At 38.7% G+C, this 20,408-nt stretch overlaps 1 pseudogene; it reads right to left on the bottom strand.

Annotated features, from left to right (window-relative positions):
• Positions 1 to 13,251: 13,251 nt before the first annotated feature.
• LOC116513613 lies at positions 13,252 to 13,407 on the bottom strand (annotated as a pseudogene).
• Between the last annotated feature and the right edge of the window lie 7,001 nt (positions 13,408 to 20,408).

Below are 20,408 nucleotides of genomic sequence, written 5' to 3'. Positions count from 1 at the left end.
AATTCTCTCATTTTATGTACAAAACCAATATATTTGTTACAAATATATCTAGTATCATCAGTTACCAGCATATGGAATGTAGACTTGCATAATTCATTGGAGCATTTAACATTTAACAGTAGAATGTATGTATTCAAAGAACTCAGATGTCTAATCTTTATACCTTTCCAGCTGCTTGAAATACTTAAATATTTTTCAGCATGGTTCTTGAATATTGCAACAGTAATAGGTTTACTTTGATAAATATTTCCAGTTAAATTTGAGAATATCTATGTGGTTTAATGATTTAGTCATTCTTGCAAGCTATAGACGCTAAAATAAGGTGACCAGATTACCAGATTTTGGTAAAGAGGGACACCTTTGACCCGGGGGGGGGGGCTTGATTAAAAATTTTATATGGAGCAACAAAAAGTTTCATACAACGCAAAAATAGTTTTGTAATATTTTTTTTATTTCAACATAACTACAATTTACAAATATAAATTGTAACTGTTGCCCAACATCAAAATTTTGATCACGTGACCATGAGGATGCAACGGTCGCTAATTGTGAAAATGGTCGCTAAGTGTGAAAAATGGTTATCAGTCACTTTTTTCAATGCCATTGTAACTTTGGTCACTATACCATCTTTCTCGCCACAGTTCTTAAGTGAATAACTGCAGCTGATAAGTTAGTAACATAAGTGAATCTGGTTTCCCCATTTGACTTTATCAAAAGGTCACAAAAGGCGATTACATGACCCCAGGACACTGAAACCATCATAAATACGAATCTGTTGCCAAACATCAAAATTTTGATCGCGTGACCATGAGGATGCTGCAACGGTCGCTAAGTGTGAAAATGGTCGCTAAGTGTGAAAATGGTCGCTAAGTGTGAAAAATGGTCATCAGTCACTTTTTTCAATGCCATTTTAACTTTGGTCACTATACCACCTTTCTTGCCACAGTTCTTAAGTGAATAACTGCAGCTGGTATTTTGTATTTTGTATATAATGTTTTTTTAAATATTCTAAGAAATCTAAAAAAAGAATCCACACAGAATAAATTGAAGTAAAACATTTCAAACTATTCCACACAGAATAAATTGAAGTAAAACTATTTTTAAAAATTCTATGCACAATATATTTCAAAGTATTGTGCATAGAATTTTTAAAAATGGTTTCACTTCAATTTATTTTGGATAGAATCTTTTTTTAAATAGTCTAAGACAATTTAAAAAAAGAATCCACACAGAATAAAACTATTTTAAAAAATCCTATGCACAATAAATAAAATATTATTTTAAAATACATTAAAAAAATAAAATAAAAAGAACCAGCTCACTTACCATCAGGCAGGCACTCCAAGTCAATCCAGAATGATGTAGCTGTTAATACAAAGAACTGAGCAAATTAAAATGGTGAAATTAGTCCCAGGGAAATATTTTTCAAAGAAACCTTGATATTGATGAGGAGCCACCATTTTCCCCACATGAGCCGACCTCCAACCTCCGTGTCCCTCCCCTCCGGGAAATCCAGGAAGGAACAGTCGCTACTTCTCTAGCCAAAGTATTTCCTGGAGCTCTATGGTACTTGGTCATCTTTTCTTATAAAAGGAGGTAAAAGGGGCGGGGGGGTTCCGTTTTCTTGCTTTAACGTTTTAATATCTTCAATGAAAGAACTGAGACATAGAGAGGGTTTAGACAGAGTGTCTTTTGTCTTGCCCCGGTTAGGATTTCTTAAGCAAATCCACTGCGCTTTCAACATGAAGCCAGAAAATCGGGACTTTTTAAAAATGCTGCAGGACACAGGACAAATTGTTAGAAATTGTGACTGTCCTGCCAAAATCGGGACGTCTGGTCACCTTACACTAAAAGATGCAAATAGTGATTTTTGCAAACAGTATTGCATCATGCACTTGTTTATTATCTTCCTCCAGGGAATTATCAAGCAGTGTTATAAGGAAAGATCAAGCCTTATTGAAAATAAGGAGTGGGGGAAAGGAAAACTTTAGGAAGTCCATATATTTCCTTACTCAAAAGCCTTTGCTACATTTCCTTATAAGTTACATGGTGGGCACTGTGAATAAATAAATACTTCAGCAAATGGTAGCAGCTATTGAAAGGGGAGCATAGGCAGAAGAGCAAGTAGCTCTGGAGCCTAAAGGTTAGACAGATAAGCAAATGAATTCAAGGACTGAGCTGAAGATGTGCAATCAGCAGGGCTTTACGGGCACATGCTGCACAGAAGGGAGAGAACCAGGTTTGTGCATGACTAAGAGAACAAGTGATTGACCCCAGGTGCTATTTTAGTATCTTTTATATATAGATACAAAATTCTGGACACAATGAAGTCAATGCATAAACTGAGCTTATGGAGAAAGTTTCTGGAGATAAATTCTGCTGTGAAAAATTGAAAATTACTGAAGAAAACCAACAATTACTTTTAAGATTTAAGCTGTTTTATACTTGTATGGCTTACAAGAAGAATTTAAACTCCTTGTCCTACACTTGCTTCTTTGCCCTTTTATCTTTCCTTCTCTGCAATCTTTAAAAAAAAGTTAATTATTACTAATTTAACATGTACTTTTCTTTGAAGTGCTAAAGATATTCCTGCCATTTCTAGCTATCTTTACAAGACATGAGGAATACTTTCTATGATGGTTAGATCTTTCAAGGGGACTCACTAATGCCCTACTGTTTATCATTGCACTTTTTCCTTTGACATCAATACTGAAGAAGTCAGGCAATGGCTATCAAACATTAAAAACATATACCATCCTGTTGTGGCCCAGCAGGAGCCGTTGGAGCTGCCACCAGACTCCGACAGCAAGGGCCCTATGAGTCGGCTCTGGAGGATGTGGAGGGTCCTGGACAGAGTTCCGACTCTGAGCAGGGCGCAGAGAGACTGGTTGGCTACCAGGTAGTACCTGAGCCTTGGACCAGTGAGGAGGAGACAAGGGAGAGTGATCCGGAAGCCAGCAGTGAGTTGTTCCTGGATGCGCGCCATCGAAGAGCTACTAGGCGTCAGGAACAATTACGCAATTACAGGAGGTGATTGTACTCAGCTGGTGGTCATTAGCTTCTCTCCAGACTATAAAAGCTACTTGTGCACATGGCCCTCTTTGTAGAAGTCAACGCAGGAGTGAATGTCGGAGGACAGTACTGTGTGCTTGGCAGGCTGGATTGCTGCCAAGCCTTATCTGTGTTTATTGCTGCCTGAGTTTGTCTGAGTTGCTGCCAAGGTTCTTATCTGTTTGTTATGCTTGGCTTTCAGCCACCGAGGTCTTGGTGTTTTGCTAATTAAAGTACATTCCAGTTAAGCTTGTCTTGGCATTCATTACTGGACGGAGGAGGGGGTCAGAACAGATACCTGACATGTTTATTTATTGAATGCTGATTTTGGGTACATTTCTTCTTTTCCAGGTACAACTGGTCACAATAAGTGATTCTTAGAACAATGGCAGACATATTTACAAAATGCATTCCAGTTTTCACTTAGTAATTTGTCTTAATAACATTTTTTTTTTGATAAAACAAGCTTTTGGGATTCTCCAGTCACAAGGAAACAGAAAGCAGAAAGCAGTTCAAGTCTCCAGTGGCAAATACATCTGGTATTTGCATATGCAGATTATAATGTTTATAATTAACTTCCCAAACTAATTGTGTGTCTTGAAGCATTCTAATTCCTTCTGTCTTTTTGCCTCATTGATAAATTTGGTCACATTTGATGGTTCTAAGCTGGGAGTTTAAATATGGTAACAAAACCAAACATGACAATGGTTCATTAAAATAAAAGGTAATAAACACAAAATCCTAATTGGCCTTAGCAGGCATTTTGTCTATATACTATTTAGATCTGAATTGACCGCTCTGAATATTTCATGTTATTACTGAAGGAGTATATGAATCAATATTGGCTTCTGCTTATATTATTGTATACTGTCAGAAATTAGTTGTTTTCTACCCTAGCAAATTGTAACCTTAATACTGGATGCCATTACTGCAAATGTTATTTGACTGCTGTGTTTAGCTTCCATTCTTGGCTTCAAAGCTTGGCACATTCTTGAAAGCTAGTAGAAGAAATTGTTACATGGGAATAGCAGGCTGCATAGATAAAGGAACCAAGGTAATAGAAGAAATTGTTACACGGGAATAGCAGACTACATTGATAAAGAAACCAAACTAGGGAGTTTTGCTGGCTCATAAATCCTTAAAGCATTCTGCCAAAAAACAACGTGGCAAAGGGGGGCTGCCACCCCCTACACAAGGCTATAGGAATCCTCCACAGATAAGGTAGACCGAGACAGGAGCTTGAACAAAAGAACACTTTAAAGATCACATTGGTAACGAATCTTTGTCTCTGAAAGAATAAACTTTGTTTCTATCTGCCTAAAATGTATATAATATTCTGAGCCACTCTTGGAGGGTGTGGCTATTCCTTACATGCATTTGTTTGTATGTTTTGGACATAGTTTTGTCACCCAGCTTTTACTATGGCCATAAATAAAAACTGATACTTTTTGTAAGCCTCGTCTCAAGTCTCTTCGGCATTTCAGTGGCTCGGGGAAACTGCTGGAAACTTACATTACTTTAATTCCAATGAATAATATTTGATAGTATGAGCAACATTGAATGTGTTCACTTTTTTAATACAAATGTCTCTAGTCACTATTAAATATATGAAATGGGAAATCTCCTTTGCTTTGTTTCACATATTTTTTTTAAAAAAATATTGAAGTCACTTAATTAGTATGTATATAGCAGTGGTGGGTTACAAAATTTTTAGAACCTCTTCTGTAGGTATGGCCTGCTTTGTGGGAGTGACTTGCCGGCCATGTGACTGGCTGGGAGTGACTTGCTGGTCATGTGACTGGCTGGGAGTGGCTTGCTGGCTATGTGACCAGGTGGGAGTGGCTTGGCAGTCATGTGACCAGGTGGGAGTGGCTTGGCAGTCATGTGACCGGGTGGGAGTGGACAAGATGATGTCACTGAATTGTTTGCCCCAATGAATGATCTACAAAAAGAAGATATAAAAAAGGAAATTTATTATTTTGTGCACTTACTACTTAAATAAGATTAAAATAAGTACACAAAACAATAAATGAGCTACTTACAGAAGGAAGATGACTGACCTTTCAAGTCTTCGATATCACTGACTCCAATGAATGGCCTGCACAAAGAAGAGACACAGAAATGAACTCTTTAATTGCATGCACTGCATTAGGATGAAACAAGCACACAAAATAATAGAAAAGGAAGATGACTGTTCTTTTGTGCATCACCGACTGACCACCTTGCTCCAATGAATGGCCTGCACAAAGAGACAGAGAAAAGAAGACTTTAATTGCATGCACTGCATTAAGATGAAACAAGCACACAAAATAATAGAAAAGGAAGATGACTGTCCTTTTGTGTGTTGAAGTCACCCACTGACCACCTTGCACCAATGAATGGCCTGCACAAAGAGATGCAGAAAGGAAGACTTTAATTGCTTGCACTACTGTATTAAGGATGAAACAAACACACAAAGCAATAAAACAGCTACTTACATAGGAAAGATTATTGCCTTGCCGGTCTTCTACATCACTGATCACACTTGCTCCAATGAATGGTCTGCACAAAGAAGAGACACAGAAATGAACTCTTCACTTGCATGCAGTACATTAGGATGAAACAAGCACACACAGCAATAAAACAGCTACTTACATATGAAAGATGACTGTCCTAGCGGTCATACTCTTCATCCTGTTAAATAATACTAACTGCAAAAGAAATAAAACAATATTGGGCTCAATTGTGGTTGTAAGCTGAGGACTACACTACAGGTAACAGAAGGGACCTCTGTTTTCACCCAACAATGTACAGTCTTTTCAGGAAGGATGTCCCTCAACAAACAGGAAAGATATAGTTTTTCATCTAAGAAGTTAGATCAAGAATGAATGTCATAGGTAGATTCTCAGGGTAATAAAGATTTCTTTTTCTGAAGTTTATTCCTCAGTTCAAGAAATAGGAATACACGAATTACTGTAGGTTCAGTACTTAGGACAGATCAAGTAGCTATTCAAGAGTTAGTGGTATCATGGTTAGAAGCAATGGTAGATATCGATTTAAAACCAGTAATATTTTGTTGGGTATTTCAAAGGGAATACAATACACATTTAATTTTACACATGTTAACAGCTGTTGGAATTGTGTTTGCACAACAGTGGAAAAACAAACATATGAAAATGAATAAATATTAGAATGTGCAGGAATGAATAAATTGACAATTAAAATCAAGAAGTCTTCGAATAATTTTTCACATGGAGTTTGTTTTATCAATTGCTAACTAACAGAAACAGAAATTAGAAATCTAAAAGTATGAAAGAAAACCCCAATTGTGTAAGGAAAGGGCACTAAAATGTATAAAGAAATATTATTAGTACTTGATCATTATTATATGTGTAGTTAACTGCAGGACATTACACACACACACACACACACACACACACACACACACTATGATAGCACCAGGAAAACACCAAAAGAATAACAATTTGAAACCCATTTTTTCCCCTAACCCTAAAGACAGGAAAGACAAAGCCGAGCGTCATGCAGGCCTGCAGTGTAAGTGAGCTCAGGGATCGGCTGGAACAAAGGCCCCAAAGGATCCCCAGACTTGCCCAGAGTGCAGCGACACGGCAGGCCGCTCCAGCTGGCTTCCCGCCACCCGATCCCACCTCCTCTCGGCCATGCCATGTATGTCAGCCCACGGCTTTCGGCTTTTGTGAAGGAAGGCCTTCCTTCATGAAAGCCACTGGCTGGCATACCCTAGCCTCCTGCTGCCCCCGCCCCTCTTTCGGCCACACGGTGTACGCCAGCCCGTGGCTTTTGCAAAGGCTCCGGGCTCGTGTACCATAGGCCGCCGCTGCTCGCACTTAGTTGCTAACCTGAGAGAAGCAGCAATAGCAGCAGGGAAGGCGAAGCGAAGTGAGGACCTGATCAGCAAGCAATGATGTGACAGGTGTTTGGGAAAAGAGGTAAGTGGGCTGTTCGTGACACGTTTTAATTGGGCTCTTAGAGGCGGGTGGAGCAATTGGTGAGCCAGCCAATCAGTGACCGGTGGGCAAGGCTAGCATAGTGTGGACGGGCAGGGGGAGTGAGTGAGCAGTGAGTGAGCAGGCAGGGCGAGCAAGCAAACGAGTGGCAACAATACAGGTGGGGGGAGCGAGCGAGGGGGCCGGGGCAGGCGTTCCGGTACTGTCCCACTGGTGAAATGGGCTCTAAAACGTATGATAGATTTGAGGAACCTCTTGTACCATACCAGTTAGAACCAGGAGCAACCCACCCCTGGTATATAGTTTCCAGGTCACACCACATTAATTGTCTTTTTCTCTTTGCTACTCACTTTTTAAAATATCTTTCATATCTCTTTTTTATTTAGTATAAAAATACTGAAATCCATTTTAGTGAACTTTTAGTCTATTCTTAGCTTAATCAAGACTCCAAGATCCTTTTTTGAATTAAGAAAATCACTGTTGGTCTGGTAGTAGTATGTAACAGCAGCAGGAAACCCAATTTAGCTTTAATTTTTAAAATATATACAATATGTGTGTTTTTAATCTACTATTACTACAGTTTAAAACGGTGTGTCTTATGAGTTGCCTTCAAGTGGTCTCTCAGGTAATCAGCTGATACTAAAAATGGTGGGAGTCCTATAACTAGGGTAGAACTGAAACTTGATTTGAAGAGGATCTTTTCCAAAGAGCAGGGCAGGGAAACCCATTCTCTAATGTTTTGAAGGATATTAAAAATCTATTTTTTAAAAGTATTAAATAAGAAATAGATATTCAGAGAGATCAGTACAGTGTTACTGTCAACCCTAGAACCCTGACAGTTACTTCATGAGAAAATGAAAACCTTTATTTTAATATTTTAATCATTTGTGTGACACATACAGCTGAGGATAAACATGGCAGTTGGATGAGGGCACCAGTGTCAACGTTCTGACTGACAAACTCAACCAAAGCAAGCACCTTTGAGAGTCTCCGATGTCTGAAGGCAAAACTTTATTGAGTATATCCTTTTGCCACTGATGAAGGCAAAACCAGCTCTACCTAATTCCTGTGCAAACCCAAATAATTGCAGTATAGATTTTCCCCTCCCCCTATAGGTGCAGGTCATATTGTCCAATTGAACGTCATTGTATTGTTATGAGAAAAAGTCTCTGATCTTGGCAAACACCTGCTGAAGTGTCCTTGGCTCTCACAGCTCGGCCTCTTGAAGTCTGGAACCTGCATTCTTCTCCCCCCTGATTTTTTGTCAAGTTGAGAAGTGATAATGGTTCCAACAGCATAAACGCACTTCAGGCTTGAACACCCAAGCTGCTTTGGTAAGTACCAGAACTGAAATTATTAGGCAAAAGAACAAGTTTCTCTCTGCTCAGGTTAGTAAGAGTTTTTAACCAAGAGAGCACCAGCAGGGAATTTGTTACATACAGTTTATGAATTATGAATAAAATTAAATAAATTGTAAGAACATGTCCATGTTTTTTGGGAGGTTGTTTCTAGCTTTGCTTAAATAGTGTGGATATTTTCTTTCATTCAAAAACTATGCAACTTTAGCATAGTTCTGCTTCTATCTGAAAATGTCACTTACTTTAAAGAACCCGAATGAGTTGTATCATGAATATTGTGTGATATAGATGTAATTTAGCTCATTTTCTTTTAGCCAAATGCTAGAAATTCCATTATATGGTCAAATATGACAGATTGGAAGCGTAGAGATTAAAAAACAAAGGAAAAGAAAAAAAATGCTGTTAGATCAGCTAGGAATAAATCTTGATTTATAATGTTCTGCTGCCCTGATGAGATTGTGACTCTGTTCTTTAACTATTCAACAACCCAAAATTAGATTTGTTGGAAAAATTTTAAAAATACTTTTTTTCCTGTAACACGGGTATTTCCAAATGTGGCAACTTTAAGACTTGTGGACTTCAATTCCCAGAATTCCTCAGCAAACCCTGCTTTAGCATAACAGGATAGCTTTGAACAACAGGCTTGCTCAACTTCTGTTTTGGGAATTTATCACATTTCTACAGGTGAAACTCAAAAAATTAAGTCCACGGTCAACGCAGCCATCTACCAGGAGATTTGGGAGCACTTCATGCTTCCTTCCGCAGACGAGCTTTATGGGGATGCTGACTTCATTTTCCAGCAGGACTTGGCACTTGCCCACACTGCCAAAAGCACCAAAACCTGGTTCAAAGACCATGGGATTACTGTGCTTGATTGGCCAGCAACCTGAACCCCATAGAGAGTCTATGGGGCATTGCCAAGAGAAAGATGAGAGACATTAGACCAAACAATGCAGAAGAGCTGAAGGCTGCTGTTGAAGCATCCTGGTCTTCCATAACACCTCAGCAACGCCACAGGCTGATAGCTTCCATGCCACACCGCATTGAGGCAGTAATTGCTGCAAAAGGGGCCCAAACCAAGTACTGAGTACATATGCATGCTTATACCTTTCAGAGATCCAATATTGTTCTATTTACAATCCTTGTTTTATTGATTGCGTGTAATATTCTAATTTTCTGAGATGGTGGATTTGGGGTTTTCATGAGCTGTATGCCATAATCATCACAATTATGACAAATCACAGCTTGAACTATCTTGCTTTGCATGTAATGAGTCTTATCTCATATATTAGTTTCACCTTTTAAGTTGCATTACTGAAATAAATGCACTTTTGCACGATATTCTAATTTTTTGAGTTTCATCTGTATACTGCATTTCATCCAAGTGACTTCATAATCAACTGACTTTCATCTTGATTATGGATAGTTTATTTATATTATATTTTGAGCAGAAACATATGGTTTCAGAAGCTGCTAAACTATGTATTCCACCCATCTCAGCCAAGATGACAAATAGTGATGAATGCTGAGAGTTGTAGTTGGACAACATGTTGTTGTAGGCTGTAGTTGTGTAAAGGATCACAACCTGACCTTTTCCCTTCCTTCTCTTGAAATCCAAGTTCAAACTTGGAAGCATCTATACTACTATTCACCAAACTTAATGTCTACCAAGCAAAGTGGCTCATGATAAGTCCCAGGTTTGTCTAGTGACTTCAGCTGAGAAACTACTATCCATTTAAATTTTCTACAGTGCCCTCCAGGCATGCAAATCGAATGATCTGGGAAATAGGAAATGATGGATAGTTTTCTAGATGTGGTCGTTGTCATCAGACAAAGATACTAAACCAAGAGAGGAAGTTGGCAGATCCTAGAAGAAATAAATTAGCTACCTATACAATTGAGAATATGACAGGTATTAATAGCAGTTCAACTAGTCTCCTTGATTAATTTGTGTTCAAGGTGACATATAGTAAACTAATACTCTAAGGTGGGTAAGTTTTTCTTTTGACAAGCTAATGTTTCCAATGTTATTATTTTTGGAATTGTTTTCATATGTTTGCCTTGTTTTTCAGTGCAAGGTTTATATTCCAGTCATTTTAGGTACCATGAGAGAAATATTATAATTATTCCCAAGTATTTCAACTGTGGCCTAGAAATAAGAACTTTCTGAATTTAAGGAGTTTTTTTTAGTAATTGATACAATGGGGATATCAGGTCTAATGCAGCACCAGAGTCCAAAATTGTATGTATTTCAAGAAATAGTTCACAATAAATTATTAGCATTTAATCAGAAATATAGCTATTCAGTAATATTTTGAGGGCATTTATAAGGCTGCCTTGTAACCTCATCATTCCTGCCAGAATGTCCAATTGTTTTGTTGCTTTGGCTGGCAACAACAGATTAATTCTCAATAGTTTCCCACGATACTATGTTTTCTTAGATGTAATGAATTCTATAGTCACATAGGCTTTGGCCAATTGCAGCTCAATTGTCTGCATATTTATTCAGAACTTTAATGGAGTTTCTTCTGATAAAACATATGCAGAATTACATTTTAACTGTTGATCCCTTTTGAGCCTTCAGCATCATTATTCCAAACTTGAAAGCATCACTATTCCAAACCTGAAAACCTTGTAACTTGTTTCATAATAAAAGAAACTCAAATAAGTAAGGTATAGAAGTTACATAGAATAATAGAATTGGAAGAGACCTCAGAGATCTTCTAGTACAACCTCCTGCTTGAGCAGGAGACCCTATACCATTTCAGACAAATGGTTGGACAGTCTCTTTTTGAAAGCCTCCAGTGATGGAGCACCCACAACTTCTGCAGGTAAGCCATTCCACTGATTGATTGCTCTCACCCTTAGGAAATTTCTTCTTAGTTCTACATTGCTTCTTTCCTTGGTTATGCCAACTACTGAACAGCATTAAGGTTTGAAAGAAGCAACATGATTTAGTTTTGACAGATTAGTTACCTACAGTTTTTAAAAAAACAATTGGTAATTTTGGATGTTTTATGAAGAAAATCTTTATATCTGACCATTTTTGTTTTTTGTGCTTGCTTGAAAGCTACACTAGTGCTGTGTCCCATTGTTGTCACTTTATCTTAACTTGTGCAGCACAGTTGGATAGATCTTGAAAGTCCTATGCAAGTTGAGGGAATGTTAAATATTTCAAAGCTTTACTGTCACTCTTTTATTTGAATTTATTTCAACTAGAGAAGAAAAAGAGTGTATGTACTCTACCTTCCTTTTCCACAGGGTCAATTGCTATTCTGATTATGTTTTGCCTATGCTCCAGAGTGGAAAAAACAAGCTGTAATTGCTTTTTGTCCCTCCATCATATTTCTCCTTCAGCTCCATGACAGCTGCTCCTAAAAGTGGAGCACCAGCAGCTTCTTTCATTTTTTCTTTTTTGTATCAAGGGCTGTCCCTATTTGACTTTTTGCACTGCTGGGTGCTGTCACTCACTGTAATCAAAACTTGACATGTCATTCTTTCCAAGGAGAAATACTGCATTTTCTCTCTTTAAAGTAACTGCTAGGCTACCTTCAACTGCATATCTTTATTTTTTTTTCTGATATTGTTCCATGTGCTTGGCATATCAAAATGCTATATTACTTCAACTTCAGCATGAATGTGATAGGCATATTGAAATATTTGATTGTCTGTTCCTTAAATAAGAAAAAACACTGAGGCATATAGGGTCTTTTAAAAAGAAAATGAAAGGGATATTTCTAGGCAAAAGCAAATATGAAATAATTTTGATAATGTAACAATGCAAAGATGTTAATTGTCCTTCCCACTCAAAATTATTAGTATCTCATCCTGTTACACTGCATAAGTGGACAAAGAGAAACAAGAATAAAATCTGACTTCTGTTATAAGGAGAGCTTGTAGATTAATACCAATTAATTGATGGATTTATCCAATCACTTTCTTAGTTAAGGTAATGCACCATTGGCATATGCAGCATACTAAATTTATGTCCAGGTGAAGACACATGTGGTGATGTCATGCCTTAAACCTACTTTTATGTGCTTGCATTACATTTCACCCAGACTGTGAGTGATAGTATTTGCAGCATATCGTCATTCATTAAATGTCCTCCCCAGACACCTGTGCAATAAACATATTTACAGGAAACTTTATCCTTGAAGGCAGTAAGGCTTCTAGTTTTAGTAATGGCCAAGTGAAGCCTGCGGGGAGACCGAACAATAAATTTGATTAAGACATTTCCTCTTACTCAATTTTAAGTATTGTATGGGCTAGCAAAGATTTATTAAGTAGAAAATATGTTTATATTGGAGAAGGTACATAATAAAATGGGTTAGTGCTTTTGTTTTGTTTATGAGAAAGAGTATTTAATCTAAAAAACAGTTTATCTTAAGAAAATGATTTAATAAAAGTGTTAGAAGAGCCAAAAATGATCCAAAAAAGAAAGGAACAAATGCCATATCATAACCAAACGCTAACTGAAAAAAGTTAAGATGCTTCATTTTATTTATGGAAATTTATAGCCATTCACTGAACATGGGAGATTAGAGATAAGGAAATAGTTGTCATAAACAGAAAGATCCAGAGAGAGACTTTTTCAAGGCTGCTGAGCAAAATGCCATCCTGAAGCAAGGCGTTGGTCATCTCCTTGATCTAATCTGTCACTGTTCCCAGAAAAATGAATCTACTTCCACTTCATTGGAGTCCTCATGTCAGGAGGAGTTCAAGATAATATGGCAAGTCATTGGCCATTAACCCAATCACTACAACAGACTAGACTCTGTCCAAGAAGAATCATTATTTAGTGAATCTGTGTGACTTTATCAGCAAAGTGCCATTAAATAGTCATTGCAGCTGGGAGAAGATATTTATGTTACTCTAAAAGATACATATGTTAAAATAGAATTGGTTGCTCTAAACTAGGCTCTAACAGGGTAGACAGATGACAATTCATTGACACAATAAGATTAGAGAAGTAATAATGCATTACCTCCCTTATACTACACTTGATCTTAGCCAAAAGGCCAAGAAGCGATCACCTCCCTTATTACAATGGTTCAAACTTTCAATCCAAACATCTTGTCAGGTATCAAGAATAATCTAAAAGAAGGTAATGGGGAGAGGCCACATAGAAACAATCATATCAAGTACCCAAGTCTCCTTCTGTTGCCAATGGAATGCCTGCAAGACTATTCAGAAAATCCAGAAGTGTCCAGAATCCATCTAGGTCAAAGTCACATCATCATGGTGGCATCACATGACGTATCAGGACTTCCCCCCCTTGCTAAACTGGGTGTGGGCATGGTGAGCACTTAACGCATACGGCCTGTGGGCCAGGGGTTTGACAGCCCTGATCTAGGTGCATAAGATTTGGGTATGCTATCCTGACTGCATTATTTGCCCTATGAATGCTTTAGGGAGCAGGAAGTAAGCTGTTCAGAATAGAAACTAGTGGTAAACACAACAAAAGCCTAACATGCAGAGCATGGCACCCTATATGTGTTGGTCTGTGATTACTTGAATAAGCCCATGTAGACTACAAACATCAAAATAATAATAATTATTATTATAATAATTATAATAACCATTGCCGGTCCCAAGCCCGGATGAGAAAGGAGGAAGGTTGGGATCAGGTTGGCATCTGGTCCCGTAAAAAAACCCCCGCCAACCCATACAATATGGTGAAAAAAACAAATAAGAATTCCATACCGCATCGGTCATCGCGCGGGTTAACAAGGGCCGTGGCGGATGTTGGGGTCCCTGGACATCCGTCGACAAGTGGGCTACAAGTGGACCAGCCAACAAAACGACAAAAATATAGTGCAGATGAAAACCGTGCCATAATGGCCTGTTACTACAACTCAGAGCCAGAAAAAAGAGGCTATTTAAAGCGAATGTATGAATTATGGAAACAACAATATCCAGATTCAAATGTTAGTGAACAACGACTAGCAGATCAAAGGCGATTTATTATACGGAATAAAGTGTTTAGTGAAGTTGAACATGAGGAAATTCAGGCAAATTGCAAAACCCAAAAAACAATATCACAAGCGGAAAGAACTGATATTCAAGACACAACTAAAGACATTATAGTAGAACTCCCAGAAGAAGCTCTCGGTGAGGAAATAACATCACCACCACTAGAACCAGTTATCACTGAACCAACTGATGAACTAACTCAAAAACAAAAAGAATTGAAGGATAAGATCATGGAGCATTTTCTGCTTAATGAGGAAAGGCAACGTTTACCATCACTAAAAACTGTGCCGAAGAAAATTTTGGCCCCTATCATGAAAATGGTTAATGCAGTGTTTTCAACAATTGAACCAGGATCCATCTTGGAAACAAACCAGTTAATGTACAGCGCAGCTGTAATAGTCACTAATGAACTAGGCATTAAAATTAAAGTACCTAGTCATACAACAGAAAAAGCATCAAAGCCAAAGTGGAAAATCCGTTTAGAACAAAAAATCAAAAAATTAAGGGCAGATGCTAGCAACTTAAAGAACATGCATGAGCAATGGCTTAAAAACAACAAAATCATAGATAGGCTAATCAGGAGATATAGATTGGATACAAGAAACATCAATGAAGCTGTAGAGATTGTAAAACAGCAGATAACAGCAACAGCTAGAAAAATTGAAAGATATGAGGCACGAATCATCCAATATAAACAAAATCAGCAATTTCGATCAGACCAACGGCATTTTTATCAAAGTCTTAATGTAAATGGTGACACCAAAAGTGAAAAACCAGAAAAACAGGCCACAGTTGAATTCTGGAAAGAATTGTGGGAAAATGCAAAGGACTACAACAAGGAAGCAAAGTGGATACATGACTTTGAGAAAAGCATTGGCAACAAACAAATGCAAGTATTAGAAATAACATCTGAGATGGTCAAAAATCGAGTTAAAAAGGTAAAGAATTGGACATCACCTGGAAAGGACCAATTACATGGTTTCTGGCTCAAATATCTGACCAGTTTACATGAAATATTGGCCAGGCAACTGAATGAAATTTTACAAAAGGGCCAAATTGATGAATGGTTGACAACTGGAAAAACATACTTGATTCAGAAAGATCCAACTAAAGGAACAACACCTGAAAACTATAGACCAATAACATGCTTGCCAACAACCTTCAAATTACTCACAGGCATTATTGCAGATAACATGATGGATTATTTGGAAACAAACAACATCTTGCCAGTAGAGCAAAAAGGCAACAAAAGAAGGAGCAGGGGCACAAAAGATCAGCTTCTAATTGATAAAATGATATTAGAAAATTGTAAGAACAGAAAAACGAACTTGAATATGGTCTGGATTGATTACAAAAAGGCATTTGACTCACTGCCACATAGTTGGATCATAAAATGCTTAGAAACAACTGGCATTAGCAAAAATATTACATCCTTTACTGAAAAGGCAATGAAACAATGGAGAACTGAGTTGGCAGTAGGGAATGAGAGCTACGGAATGGTTAATATCAAGCGAGGAATTTTCCAGGGTGATTCACTTTCACCTCTTCTCTTCATCATCGCAATGATCCCACTATCAGTAATCTTAAAAAAAATGAAATTAGGCTACCAAACAGCCAAAAAAGCTGAAAAAATTTCGCATTTACTATATATGGATGATTTGAAACTCTATGGAAAGTCAGAAATAGAAATCCAATCATTGACAAATACAGTCCGAGTATTCAGCACCGATATTTCAATGCAGTTTGGCATGGAAAAATGCGCCACTGTATCCATAAAAAGGGGCAAAATCACTGCATCTGAGGGAATTGAAATGCCCAATGGCCAACTAATTAAATGCAAAGAAAATGAAGACTACAAATACTTAGGCATTCTGCAGTTGGATAACATCAAGCATGGAGAAGTAAAAACTATTGTCAGACGAGAGTACACCAACAGAGTTAGGAAAATTTTGAAATCTAAATTGAATGGTGGAAATACAATCAAGGCCATAAATACCTGGGCAATACCAGTTATAAGATACACAGCTGGCATAGTTAACTGGACACAAGCTGATTTGGACCTTTTGGACCGAAAAACCAGGAAACTAATGACAATGCACTACAGTTTACATCCACGTGGTGATACTGATAGACTATATCTGCCCCAAAAATCAGGTGGCAGAGGATTATTACAAGTGAAGCAAACAGTTGAAGAAGAAAAACATGCACTGGCTGATTATTTAAAAGAAAGTCAAGAACATCTATTAATCGAAGTAAAGAACAAAAATCTACTGAAGGCCCAACAGACAAAACAAGAATACAGAAAAGATGTGATAAAATCAAGAATGGAGAGTTGGCAGAACAAAGCACTGCATGGTCAATTTCTGGAAAAAATAAAAGATAAAGTGGACAGGGAACAAACTTGGTTATGGTTAAAAACAGGTACATTAAAGAAAGAAACAGAGTCACTAATCCTGGCTGCGCAAGAACAAGCTTTCCGCACAAATGCCATTAAGGCCAAAATCGAAAAATCCTCTGATGATGCCAAATGCAGACTTTGCAAAGAAGCTGACGAAACTGTTGATCACATACTCAGCTGCTGTAAAAAAATCGCGCAGACTGATTATAAATTGCGGCACAATTCAGTAGCACAAATGATCCATTGGAATTTGTGCAAAAATTATAATATTAAAACAGCAACAAACTGGTGGGAACATCAGTCTGAAAGAGTCACAGAAAATCAGATGGTCAAGATCTTGTGGGAGTTCCGTATACAAACCGACAAAATACTGGCGCATAATACACCAGACATCACACTGGTTGAGAAAAATAGAGTCACAATCATAGACATCGCAATACCAGGTGATAGCAGGGTCGCCGAGAAGGAACATGAAAAAATCGCAAGATACCAGGACTTAAAAATCGAAATTCAACGACTATGGCACAAACCAGCAGTGGTAATTCCAGTGGTAATTGGCACACTGGGTGCTATTCCAAAAGCACTGGAATTACATTTAAAACAGTTAAAAATTGACAAAATCACCATCAGTCAAATGCAAAAAGCCGCACTGCTTGGATCTGCATACATATTACGAAAATACGTTACGACGTCCTAGGCCCCTGGGTGGGGCCCGACTAGTAACCAATGCCAAATCCGGCGAAACAACTGGCCGCTGTGATACAATTGTATAATAATAATAATAATAATAATAATAATAATAATGAACATGAAAAAATCGCAAGATACCAGGACTTAAAAATCGAAATTCAACGACTATGGCACAAACCAGCAGTGATAATTCCAGTGGTAATTGGCACACTGGGTGCTATTCCAAAAGCACTGGAATTACATTTAAAACAGTTGAAAATTGACAAAATCACCATCAGTCAAATGCAAAAAGCTGCACTGCTTGGATCTGCACGCATATTACGAAAATATGTTACGACGTCCTAGGCCCCTGGGTGGGGCCCGACTAGTAACCAATGCCAAATCCAGCGAAACAACTGGCCGCTGTGATACAATTGTATAATAATAATAATGCATAATAAAGTCAAGGAATTAACTTCAGCCAAATACACTCGACGAATTTGCAAAATATTAAAGTCCTAGTGTAGGGTCAGATTGATTAATTAGACTCTGACCTAGTTCCAGTATTCTCAACATATAGTTCCCTTCTCTTAATTGTTGCAGAGGCCCGTTCTCCCTTTGTTCCACCCTATGTTTTACCTGGATTGTTGGACATTTGTCCGTAGAGCTTGGGGTTGGTTTAGGTTCAGGACACTGTCCCCTTTGAGAGATGAGACGCCGGTGGTGGGAGAGAGCTTGCTCCAACCCCTCGTCCATCATCTCCAGGAGCCCCCTACCCCGGGCTCTGATCTTGTCCTATTCTTTCGGATTCTCAATACCCCTGGAGCCTCTTTCAGGGTTAAAAGGAGGCAATTGGCCATTTTTACAATACTGGGAACTGCTGTTCAGAGTCTTATCACCCAGCAGGCCACTGGTAAATAACAACCAAAGCCACAGAAAACCCATACTTGACATTTAGAGGGGCCTACCCTGTTATAATTCCTTTAACTGACTTAACGGAATTTCCATGTCAGGAAGGGGGATGGAGTTAGGCGTGATTTGTGAAAGGGCAATGTCAGTTTTGGGCGATCCACAAAACCAAATCTTATTTGCTAAATATAATGCCCACAGTTCCAAGACTCCTACTGTGCTACAGAGGACCCACTCCAAGGGTTCCTCAAACATGTGTCCCCAGAAGATTCATACTGTCCACTGCCATAGTCAATAAATTATTTCTCAGCATCTGCCTCTCTGAGATGGGGGCGATTCCAGAAGAATAAATAGCTAATACAACAAATCATAACCAGGGTGACCAGACTCACTAAAGCCAGACCCACTGCACTTATGGCTATGTATGGTCGGACTTCCATTCCCTGAACTATATTTAGCCTACTCAAGATACTCTTCTCTTCTCATCCTAAAAGTTGTTTTTCTCATCCAAGTCTTCAGCCATACGTAGAGGGTCAGCTTCCGGAGTGACACAGTAAGGCCTCTTCTTCCCGGATTGTTGTCTGCTCGTTGCCGGTAAGGCAGTTATAGGGGGTGCTTCTTCAAGCATACCACTAGAGATCGTGCTTCACCCTGATCTGCCTCCCAATACTCATAAGCAGCTGGCTTAACTTGAGCCCAGTGAATCCAAGACTTGGATTCCAACATTCTTACTGCAAGTGGAGAACACATGACCACAGTATATGGGCCCTTCCACCTAGGTTTCAAATTCTCTCCTTTCCAGTGTTTTACCCATACTTTGTTCCCCACCTGAATATTATGACTAGAGGTGCTCAGGAATGGTGGACTGAGGTGCACACAGTATTGTTGGATTTCTTGTATTTGCTTCTTTAATTCTCCCACCATTTGGTTCACCCATGAGGCCCCTATTTGACCTAGCTCCCATATATGATTTTTCAAGTTAGTACTTATAACCGGGGGTCTTCCAAACATCATTTCAAAAGGAGATAACCTAATTCCCTTTCATGGAGTGCATCACACAGACCACTGTCAGTGGTAACGCATCCACCCATTTAAGGTGGTTTTCAAGGCACACCTTTGTCATCTTTTCCTTTATAGTTCTGTTCATTCTTTCTGATCTGCCTCCTGATTGAGGATGAAAGGAACAATGAAATCTCCAATGGGTCCCTAATTGCTAATGTCTGAGTTACTTGATGTACAAACTCAGGTCCATTATCTAATGATATAAATGAGGGAACTCCATATGGGGGCAATGTCCTTGAGTAGGATTCTAGTCACTTCGTGTGCCTGTTTTGTCTTTAAAACATTCAGGTCACCCAGTATAATTGCACACTATGACTAGCATTGCCTTGTACAGCCCACACTTGGGCATGTCTGTGAAATCAATAACCAATGAATCCATAGGGTAATATCCCTTGGGCTGGCTTCCTGGCAAAAGAGTAGGCCCTTGTCTTGGATTAACTTGAGCACATGTGTTACATCTCTCAGAGCCGAGGTGGCGCAGTGGTTAGGGTGCAGTACTGCAGGCCACTTCAGCTGACTGTTATCTGCAGTTCAGCGGTTCAAATCTCACCGGCTCAAGGTTGACTCAGCCTTCCATCCTTTTGAGGTGGGTGAAATGAGGACCCAGACTGTGGGGGCAATATGCTGACTCTGTAAACCGCTTAGAGAGGGCTGAAAGCCCTACGAAGTGGTATATAAGTCTAACTGCTATTGCTATTGCTAGTTGCATGTGAAGGTGATTGATGTAAGCAATGCACTGAAGTGCTTCTGCTAACGCACTCTTGCCCATATGTATTGTTGAGTGAGAGTTTTACTACTGGCCAGGCTAAGTTGGCTGGTACAAAAATTCTTCTATCTGGGAGTACATACCATTCTCCCCATTTATGTCCCTTCAAATCTACAATTGCCTGGAGTTCCTCTGCTTTAGAATATCTGGGGCTCAGTCCCCTTGACATTTCCAATGCTACATAAGCTGTCGTGTCAGGGAAACTCTGATGATCTTGGGTTGCTGACAACCTTGCTTCTATTCCCTCGGGCTAT

The sequence above is a fragment of the Thamnophis elegans genome, chromosome 9 (genome assembly GCF_009769535.1).
Source record: "Thamnophis elegans isolate rThaEle1 chromosome 9, rThaEle1.pri, whole genome shotgun sequence".
Taxonomy (NCBI): domain Eukaryota; kingdom Metazoa; phylum Chordata; class Lepidosauria; order Squamata; family Colubridae; genus Thamnophis; species Thamnophis elegans.
Note: the sequence above shows the minus strand (reverse complement) of the source record. Positions and strands in the feature narration are given on the sequence as shown.